We start from the raw sequence: 11,650 nt of genomic DNA on the forward strand, positions 1-11,650 counted from the left end.
AGACATGTCTCAAAAAGCTTACCGCAAAGGGATCTTCAAGAAGATCTTCCAAGCCCCCCCTATGTTTCCCGACCTCAATAGAAAATGGGGACTACGTGGCTCCCCTGGCTAGTGGAGGAAAAGACTGAAGGAAATTTGGTAGGAATGCAAGTTTGGCAAACTGAGTTTCCTTGCATGGAAAGTATTACACCAGTGGTTGCCTGTGAGGGCTCGCCTGGCCAAAAGATTTGAGACAAAGCTTGTATGCTCCCTGTGCAACAGTTCAGTGGAAAGCCTAATGCATTTGTTTTGGCACTGTGTTGCAGCCCGTAGCTTATGGAATTAGGTCAAAGGAGTGATGAGGAATGGCAAACTAATGGCTAGATTTCGAATAAGGCAAAATTGGAGACTGGGATTGTTGGGAGATGCCAGTGGGTGCCCTTCAACCTTGGCTGCGTGTTGGCCCGTCATCCGGGCTATTGCTTTGCTAACAATTTGGTATCATAGGAATCAGTTGGTTTTTGGGCAAAAGTTAAGACAGGCTATGATTGATAATAGGTCTATTCAAATCTCTGCTGAAAGATGCTACTAACGCTATGGACGAGAGAGACTCCGTGGTGGTTGAGGCCTTAACCTGCATAGTCAAGGTCTATTAGTTATGTAAGGACACAATGAAAGCTGAGAGGGTGAGAGGGAGCTTGAGAGACACAAGTTTTGGTGGGTGTAGAACACCTAATCTTCTATTTCATCCATATATAAATGTGTTTGAGTATTGTACATAACTGGGGTTAAGGTACAGTGGCCTTTAACCCTCGAAATCTCCCACTTAAAGGCCAATGTGCCTTTAAGGGAGAACAACCAATGAGCATACTATCCAATGCCCATCAATACACGACAATACTCAAACCGTTGACTAGGTAGACCCTTTGTCAACATATTTGCTATAGGGTTATCATTTGTATGAACCTTGACAAGCTCTATGCGCTTGTCCTCAAGTACCTCCCTGATAAAATGGTACCTGACCTCAATGTGTTTGGTCTTTGCATGAAAGATCGGATTCCGTGCTAGCTGAATAGCACTCATGGAATCACTATACAATGTCGGTACACCTATATGAATCCCCAAATCTCTCACTACCCGATCAAGCCATATAGCCTTCTTGCAACCCTCTGTGACTGCGACATACTCGGCCTTTGTGGTAGACAAAGAAATGCACTTCTGTGCACGAGACATCCACAACACTGCACCACCTGCAAAGGTGAACACTTAACCAGAAGTGGATCTCCTGCTATCCACATGCCCTGCATAGTCGAAATCTGTGTACCCAAATACACGCATCTCTCCTCTGCCAAAGCAGATACACACCTCCTTGTTGGTGGTTCCCTTCATGTACCTCATGATGCACTTAACTACCTCCCAATGGCTCTTTCTTGGATTAGCCATATACCGGCTAACAACTCCCACTGCAAATGCACTGTCCGGTCTAGTAGCTACCTTGGCCATCATGGCCCTCTCCTCATCTAATTTGGGACTATCTGCCTAACTCAATTTCACATATGGAGGCAATGGAGTACTTACTGCCTTCCCCCCCTCCATATTGAAACGCTGCAACACTTTTGTAACATACTCCTTATGTGAAAGCCAAAGGAGTTTTCTACTCCGGTCACGCATGATGCGCATACCAAGAATATGATCTGCAGGTCCCAAATCCTTCATGTCAAAGGCCTCGTGCAACTTGGACTTCAATGCATCAAGCTCATAAGTGTTCTTGCTAGCCAATAACATATCATCCACATAAAGTGCCAAGAATATTAGGCTATTATCCTAAGCCCTTTTAGTATAGAGGCAGTGATCAATCTCACTTCTTCTGAAACCCTAGGACCGAATGAAAGCATCAAACTCATGATACCATTCTCTAGGTGCTTGCTTAAGGCCATAGAGACTCTTTTTCAGCTTGCAAACCAAATGCTCTTTACCCTTTTCTTCAAAGCCTTTCGGCTGTATCATGTAAATTTCCCCATGCAAGAAAGCTGTCTTGACATCCATCTACATAAGCTCTATATCCTCTATTGCCACAAGTCCAAGTACACATCTAAGTGTGGTCATCTTCACAACCGGAGAGAATATCTCATCAAAGTCCATACCCTTCTCTTGCTTGAACCCTTTAGCAACAACCAAACGGGCCTTGTACTTAGGCACATCATTACCTGTGACCTTCATCTTGTAGACCCATTTACATGGCAATACTTTCTTTCCATGTGGCAAAGAAACCAAGTCCCAAGTCTGATTCTTTATGAGTGAATTGCATAGCATACTCTCACTTATGCTGATCCTCGTGCATCATAGCCTCTTTGTAGCAAGAAGGCTCCCCGTAATCAGTAAGCATCACATAGTCTACCCCTGGAACAAATCTCCCAGGTGATCTAGACACTCTAGATGTTCTTCTCAAGGGCATTTCAGCTTGCTGTCCCACCTGCATATCAGCCACATTTGGCTCATCATTGCCACTAATAGATGATCCATCATCTGCCCTTGATTGTGTACCTATGGGAGTACCTGGTGGCACCATTTCCTGCACATTCGGTGCATGCATAGCTTACTATCTACCAACATATGCGGGTGGATTCACATCCTGGAAAGTGATTCTCCTCATTTCCACATCCCTCATGGGTGTTTGATGCATCTTCTTCTCATTGAAGACCACATCATGGCTTCGTATGATTTTCTTTGCTTCTGGATCCCAGAGACGATAGCCCATATCTCCACTTTCACCATAACCTAGAAAGATGCATTTCCTAGACTTAGGATCTAGCTTCTTTCGAAGCTCTTTTGGCACATGTGCATATGCCTCACGCCCAAATATACTCAAATGAAAGAGGGCTTCTTGCCACTCCATGCCTCTTCAGGAATACCACCATCCAAACTCCTACTAGGTGATCTATTGATCACATGCACTGCAGTCTTCATTGCCTCAGCCCAAAAACCACTAGAAAGACTTGCATTGGAAAGCATATATTACAACCTTTCTTGAATGGTGCGGTTCATCTGTTCTACAACTAGATTCTGCTTTGGAGTACGAGGGGACGTGAGCTCCCTCTTAATCCCACGTGTTTCACAGAAATGCTGAAAGTCATGAGAGATATACTCTCCACCATTATCAGTCCGTAGGCATTTAAGCGTTTTTTCCTGACTGAATTTTAGCCAAAGCCAACCATTTTTGAAATACCTGGAACACATCGCTCTTCCGAGCTATAGCATCATATGCCCACACTTTCCTAGTTGCATCATCAATGAATATCACATAGTATTCAGCCCCGCCTAATGATCGTGTAGGCATGGGACCACATATGTCTGAATGCACCAAATCAAGCCTTTCAAGCTCTTTCTTTCCCCTTCTTTTATGGGTTGATTTAGTCTGCTTCCCATAGAGATAGTGCTCACAAAATTCAAAATAAAAAAAACTCAAATGCAGTACATAACCCAAACGGCATAAGAGTTTCATTCCATTCTAGCTCATGCGCCCCAACCTACAATGCCACAAAGAAGTACTTGGCTGCTCGGTTATTGCAACAACATGATCAGACACCCCTGATACAAAGTCCCACACTTGGCACCCCTGGCCAAAACCATAGAGCCCTTTTGAATTTTCCAACTCTGAAAGCCAAAAGTGGTCTAAAAACCAGCATCATCTAGCTGACCCGTTGAAATAAGACTCTTGGTCAACTTAGGCACATGTCTCACATTTTTCAAAACAAATGCAGACCCATTTGCAAAAGAAAACTTTATGTCACCTGCTCCCACTATGTCACATGCATAGTTATTTCCAAGATGCACACAACTTGTCTTTCCATTGTCATAAGTGGAGAACCATTCCCTATGGGGAGTAACATGGAATGAAGCACCAAAATCCAAAATCCAATCCTGGGAATATGCATCATCTGAAGTGGTGAGCAAGTCTGCAGGTAGACTAGACATGAAGAGAATGTCATTGTCACTATCATCAGTGACTCCATTAATCTCCTCGATCTTCATTTCCCCTTTGTCCTCCCTTGGACTCTCTTCCTTCTTATTTGCACCCCAATTTGCATTCTTTTTCTTATCCTTTTGCTCTCTTTTCAGCTCGTAGCAATCCTTTTTCATATGGCCCTTCTTGCCACAGTGGTAACACTCAATGTTCCGTGCCCTGGATTTGCTACGAGACTTCCCTCTTTCTTCGGACTTCCCCTTGAACTGTGATTTGCCCCTTTGTGCATTTAAGGCTGCATCTTGCTTGTTTCCATCCATGGACTTCCGTCTAATCTCCTCGGCCAACAAGCTACCCAACAACATCATCAAACTTCAGTACTCCACCAGGTGCAAAGTTACTAACAGCTGTACAGAAGGTATCCCATGAGGATGGCAATGAACATAAGAGAAATATTGCCTTAGTCTCTGCATCAACATTCATCTTTTGAGCCTAAAGCTGGCTGAAAATAATATTGATTTTATTCAAGTGAGCAGCAATGGAGACCCCTTCCTTCATCTGTAGCTCAAACAACCTCTTCATGAGGTAAACTTTATTAGAGGCAGTTTCCTTCTCATAAGTGGCACACAATTTCTTCTACAAATCTTTCGTAGTCTGCTCATTTACTACTCTGAAATAAACTGACTCTGCAAGATGAAGTCTAATAGTAGACTTTTCTAATGCATCCAAATCATTCCAATCATCCTCAGACATATCTACAGGCTTAGCTTCAATCCCTGCCAAGGGTTTAATCTGCTTCTTTTGAATAAGCACATCCCTTATCTATTCTTTCCACAAAGAAAAGTTTGTCCCATCAAACTTTTTAATTTTGAAAAACTCCTTTTCAAACATGAAAGAGGATGCCATGATGCAAATGAAACAAAATCCCAAATGCTAGTACCTGCAAAAGAGAAATCACATCAAATACCAGGTGCACTTTATATGTCTGCTTTATCTGACTCATGTGCATATACTATGCATCCATATGAGCAAATCTGGCCTAAAAGAAAATGTCAACCCACAATGACAAAATAATGGCAAATATAATGCCAATAAGAACCAAATGCCTCAAGCATAAACACTGTCCATGGGCATAAGCATCAATAATGTCTCATCCAAAAGATCATAGCACAACCTGTGCATCCACTACAATATGTCAAAGTTGTCCCTCAGCATAAAATAGCATCTGTGTGCTAAACGTCCATCAATAAAGCATCCCACATGGTAATCTAGACCTATTAGCGCATCCAACAAGGATCGCAATGCATCCAAATGGCATGTAAAGCATCCATTGCAACCCAATGCAAAACACAAATGAGCGCACATGGCTCGGATTGCAACCAAAGTGATTTGCATAAGGTATATCCAAGAAATCACGGCCTTATGGGGAAATGACCACTAGTGAAAGTAGAACCTTGGATGTCTCAAAACATGGGCGTCACTGCATAATCGAACTCAGCAAGACAATCTGCAAATATCTATCTTCTGCCACAACTCCAAAATCTCATCCAAGGATGGAGTAAGGGCCAGTCAACCCTTGCATTTACTTGCAAAAAATGAACCTTAAGAAACTTAACCTTAGCCAAAATGCCACATGGCAATCAATGAGAAGGTCTTGGAAACTTTGAGAAATTTCCTTCAAAGAGACGACGAAAAAACATAGAGAATCACAACTCCCTCGTTTATTCACGGAATGGCAAGCAGCTTTGTAGACATATGTTTCAAGCAGTCCCGGATCCAACGGGATAGATAGCTCTGCAAATGGAGGCTCAGATGTTGAGATCCCACTCACACAGGAAATGGCAAAATGAAGACGTTGGAGTAGACAGAGATTCACCACACCTTCAAAAGTTCATGGAACCGGAAGCAACTTCTCAACTAGAAGTTTTGGACCACTTTGGATCCACTGGGAGTGTCAGAATTGCAAATGGTGGCCTAGATATGGAGATCCAACACACGAAATCCTCGTAGGAAATGAATCTCGTCACTTTTTGTAGGAGCTGTAACTTTTCACTGAGAACTCGAATGACAGAGATGTTAAAAGTGAAAATGTAGCTCTCAATCTAATCTACAACTTCCTTGAAGACTTCAAGTCGAAGTTCTATCTCTAACTCCGGATATTTGCGCTACTACATATGTGAGTCTGAGAAGATTTGCTTATATCCCGTGCCTTCAACTTTGCAACCCAGCAAAACAAATGCCCAAGAGGATTTTGCCCCTTTTTCTCCAACTGCTATAGTAGCTCCAAAATTTGCAGCTCCTTCTATTAAACAAGGATCTTTGGGATGCACCACTCTCTCTGAGCTAGAGGCTGCACCGGGCTGCTCACACTACTGCCAGGCTCTACTGCCAAGGTTTGATACCAGTTGTGAGGACACAACGGAAGCTGAGAGGGTGAGAGGGAGCTTGAGAGACACAAGTTTTGGTGGGTGTAGAACACCCTAATCTTCTATTTCATCCGTATATAAATGTGTTTGAGTATTGTACATAACTGGGGTTAAGGTACAGTGGCCTTTAACCCCCACAAGTTAGTCCATATACAAGTGCTCTCCATCTGGTTCATAGCGTAGGCCTAGGGTTGACTCCTAATTTTGGCCAAATTTTGTACTATGGGTTCTTTTTGGGACTAACCCACTCGAGATAATACAAGCCAGTAATGTTTATTTTTATATTAAAAAAGCTGGTAGCAAACGTTCTGTTTAGACATTTTCACCTCCACATGGAGGTTTTTTATAGCTATGCACTTGGGGTTAGAGGGGGAGTTGTACACCAACAGTACGTGAGTTGCCAGTAGTCGTCTCGTCTCCCCATTCAAAATGGCTTGAACAAAACTTTCCATAAATTACCTCCACAGAGAGAGAGAGAGAGAGAGAGAGAGAGAGAGAGAGAGAGAGAGAGAGAGAAGAGAGAGAGAGAGGGAACAAGGTCAATTATGTAATGTAGATTTTAAAGCACTCTCTCTATATATACATATATAAACTAGCAAGTTTAATAAAACGTTTTGGTGGTTGAGGGTTTGGTGTGGGTGGGTGGGTGTAAGGGTTCAATTGCTGGAATCACATCGAATGAGTCAATCTCCTTGGCATTTGTTGTTACGAAGTACATATTCTCTCTCTCTCTCTCTCTCTCTCTCATCAACACAAAGCAATAGGATAAAACTAGTATGCATAGGCAAATGTGGTTTCCTCCAATTCATGATAGAGTTTTTATGGTCTTTAAGCACCTAGCTCTAACATAACCTGCAGTTAAAATTGTTGGCCAACTCACATCTAGTTTGTATTCAATTTAACTTGAGCTATTATAGTTTTTTTTCCCTCATGGGTCGTGCAATAGGTGAACTCAAACTACAAACTAAACTGCACCTTTTCATCCTTTTTTTAAAAAGAGGAACAAAAGGTAAGAATAAATTCATGGACATCAAACACCATACAACATCCATCGAGACCTAATTCTCCCCACAAATGTCATGCATGGTGCTTTTATTACCAATTTAGTGATGGCTATATACTAACACTTTTTGGGAATTGAAACCCACCAAACATATAAGGCATTGTCTACACGTCCCTGCATCCTTTTCACTAATGAACATGCAAAATAAAGATTGTGAGAGAGGGAATCCTTGTTTCTTCCCAATGTCCTTGTTTCATGCCAATTTGTTGGTTGATTTTGACACCTTCTAGATCTAAACCATCCTCCAAAGTTCTTGCTATTGATTGAGTACTTTCTCATATAGCTGAATGTTGTTTTCTCAACTCTAGGGGAATGCATTTTCTTTGTTATTATTTCCTACTATAATCTCTCGGCAATGTGACCTACAAAGTAATAATAGAGTTTATTATCCTGGCATCCTCTATTGCGACACTTATGCTAATGATCTAATGGAGCCGTTAGTTTGTATTGATGACATGACTTCATTTACCATGGGCAACTAGGCAAAGAGTTTGCAAAAGTTGAACTTTCATGAGGTGACATGGCAGGGTTTGAATTATAGATTAGGATGCACTCACAATGCCATAGATTGGTGCTTTCAAAAGCCTAAAATCAATCTTTTCATTATTTTTCCATCACTTTCCTAGGTTATTTTATTCAATTGTATAGTCTACCTAGGAAGTAATATGCAAAGCCATCTCAACAATAGTGCGCAATGAGTTCTCATTGTTCATCTAGGTAGTTGGGCCTAGGGGGAAAAGAAGGAGCTAACAAAGAGCATTGGATCTCAAATGGTGTACCCTCCTCTACATTGCCTGGTACTTCTACAATGCTCGATTGTTGCTCTTATGTTGGTCCTAGGTGGATCTAGATGAGGAGGCATTGAAGAGAATTCGATAGAGAAGCTATTGATGGGGTCTACCAAAGTATTTTTGATGGGGTACACGATAGAATCCTTGATGATGTAATGATCTCAAATTGCTCAAATTATCACCTTTATTAATCAAAACATATATCGATGTAGAGTTTCTTAATTCAAGAATGACCCACACTCTCAGCCTTTGATGAAAAACCACAATAAACTAGGAGCTAAGGGTGACCTTTGGAGTAGCTATACAATGATCCCTCATCGGATGACTCCACTTTGGGTTGATCACCAAAAATTTTATCACTCTAAAATTTTTTGCTCATGCCAATTAAAAAATTCAGCATCATCATGGAACCCTCCACTTCATTATCACAACTATTAACCACATGAAGATAGCAACGTGTTCTAAGCTAGCATCAATACTAACTTGGTAGATGATTGATCTTAGAGTGTAAGAGGGAGTGAGCTTCAATAACTAGGTTCCATATTATAGTGCAACTTAATGTAGAAGATGGGTAGAACGTGAAGGTATAGCAACTCTTGCAAAATATACCCACAAGCTTGTTGCTAGCATGGCACAAATGGGATCTATTGCTAGGGTGATCTAGCAATCAAGATAAGAGCTCATGATTCGTAATGTCCTTTGATTCTTAGTAAGCAAAAAATGTAACAAATTCTTAATAATGGACATGAAGGTTTGATTTGGGGTTTGAAAGGTTTCAATGGTCTATGGGCTCAAGCAAGAAGGTCACATTGAGTAGAGAATCTATACAAATCAATCACTACTATGAAACATGGAAGTTATGGCCATCTTGTAAGATACACCACCAAATACTACTCTCAGGAAGCTAAAAGACAATCATGTCTTGTGATTGCTTGATCCCTTAACCTTGTAGGTTTATGAGAAAAGAGATTGACATTTTGGGAATAGGCAATTTTGGAAAGACAAATAGTTTTCTCGCCTCTCAACTTTACATAAGTAACTAAGAGTGACAAGTAGGTTTTCATGCTAAAAATACTCCCTAAAAGGAAGAAGACTTCTACATACATTGATTTTTGGCAAAACGGCTCACATACAATTGTAGACTACCATTGTTCTAAGAATTTGTAGTATAAGCAAAACCATGTTCTACTATGGAACATGAAAGTTATGGTTGTCACAAGATACATCATCAAACACTACTTTAAGGAAGCCATGACTGGTATAGGAAGGCTATATCCCAAAGTTAGCGAGGGATAGAAAGAGGAAGTGAAAGCTTGTAATATCTTTGATGATTTGAACCAGATTAATGATGTGATTTTACAAGATGCCAAGAAAACTTTTGTGGAATAGGCTAGATATGATACATTGCCAATATGATGGTCCAAAGAGTTTGAGGATGACATAAACCAAGAGGTTAGAGATTGTATCGAGGAGGGGGACTCTATAGAAAAATTGCCTAGCCCATCTCAGATCCAAGATCTAGAGGCAATCAAAGACTTTCTTATCTTTCCAAAAGTGCAAGCCACTTTACAAAACAAAAAAAGGATTTCTAAGGTTGGGATTCCAACTCAAATGAAGATCCCCAGGCCTCAAACGAAGAAAAAGAACACGAATGGTAAGTATGCCTATCTCTTATTGGACTTTCAATGTGTTTAGCTTAATAAAACCTAATAGAGGTAGCTATCTTCCTATCCCTTCAAGAAGTCAAGTTACTCATCATGTTCTTACTTTTATAGATAAGAAAAGTAGTATTACAATGATCGCAAGGAGGGAAAAAGAAGACAGCTCTTCATTTTTTATTTGTTATAAAAACTATATTTTATTATCATTTTCTTGGTGATATGTATTTATAAATTGATCCATAAAACCACACTAAATGTGGTGTGGGCTTCAGAGGATGCAGTTTGTAAGATTTTTCTATGATCTTCTACTTAAATTGAAACCAAAAGGTAGACTCTTCCACACAAAATTCACCACTTAATCAATTGGAGAAGAAGAACACAAATACACCACGAAAACAATAGCAGATTGGGTACAATATCCCCCTTCCTAGATGAGTGGCTCATGCTTCCTCATCTAGAGTATTTATGATATTTCATAAAAGCACAAGGAGCCAAAATTATCCCTCTCTTCCAAAATATGGGATTTTCTTTACAAAGCCATCTTTGGGCCCAAAATTGAATTATGTCCTCTCCAAAATATATTGCTCAAACTTGCAATATTAAAGAAATACAAAATTGGCCCATGCACATAAAAGATGCACTATGCGACACCTTGATCGGTACCCTCACACTCCAATCCTTGTTGTGAGTTCCATCACCTGCACAAGCCGCCAATTACATTAGTTATTAGCAATCGATTGAATGAATCACCGAATCAACCGATCCCAACATAACCGCACTCAAAGTACAATAACCAAGAACAACACCAATAATACTAGCAAGACATCACTATTAACATGGAATTACCCACAATACTGACCATTTAGTGAGGCAAAACATAAGCTAGTCAGGCATCCCCAACTAACCACACAAAGTATCCACTAGGACCCCCTGCCGCGTCCAGTGCGCTCCTATGCAGTACTTTGCCATAGTCAAACTTGACTAAAATAATAATGTCCAAAGCCAGATATACTAGAAATATAATTTTTGTAACATCCCTCTTGCTTGGATTGCAACTAACCTTAGTTGCATGTTTGATTATAGAAACTGATGAGGTCTAGAAAAGTTCAAAAGAACTGCTTAGGCATCCATTGAGCATCATCTCTTGAATGATTCTTAAATTTGAGCAAATATTTAGTAAAGACATTTCCTTTTCAGGTCGAGGTTTGTTGATGATCAATAATGCATTCAGGTTCTAGTATTTCTTCTTCATCAACAATCAATGGAGCCTCTTCATAAATAGGATGTATAGGTAGAGGTCCTTTGAAGGGCTTTAAGAGGCTGATATGAAAAGCATTATGTATTTTCTAATTATCAGCAGGTAATTCAAGCCTATAAGCTAGATCATTGATTTTATGAATAATGGGCTCTTAGTTGTGTCTGCACTACACTTAAATAGGGAGAGAGTTCATTGAGCCCAACCTTCTCATTCTTCAATCTCACATTAGTTGTCTAATCAAAATCTTTCATCTCACATTAGTTGTTTAATCAAAATCTTTTGTCTCACATTAGTTGTCTAATCAAAATCTTTCGTCTCACATTGGTTGACTAATCGAAATCTTTCAGTCTCACATTGGTTGTCTAGTTGAAATCTTTTGTTTCACATTAGTTGTCTAATTGAAATCTTTCATCTCACATTATGGTCCTTGGCATGTCAGAGGACACTATCTAGTCACATAGCTGAGAAAACATTGCCCAAGTAAACTCTGGAGAAGATTAATAATTCA

Source organism: Dipteris shenzhenensis, chromosome 9 (genome assembly GCF_047967505.1).
Source record: "Dipteris shenzhenensis isolate YYH24624 ecotype China chromosome 9, Dip_SZ_1.0, whole genome shotgun sequence".
Classification (NCBI taxonomy): Eukaryota; Viridiplantae; Streptophyta; class Polypodiopsida; order Gleicheniales; family Dipteridaceae; genus Dipteris; species Dipteris shenzhenensis.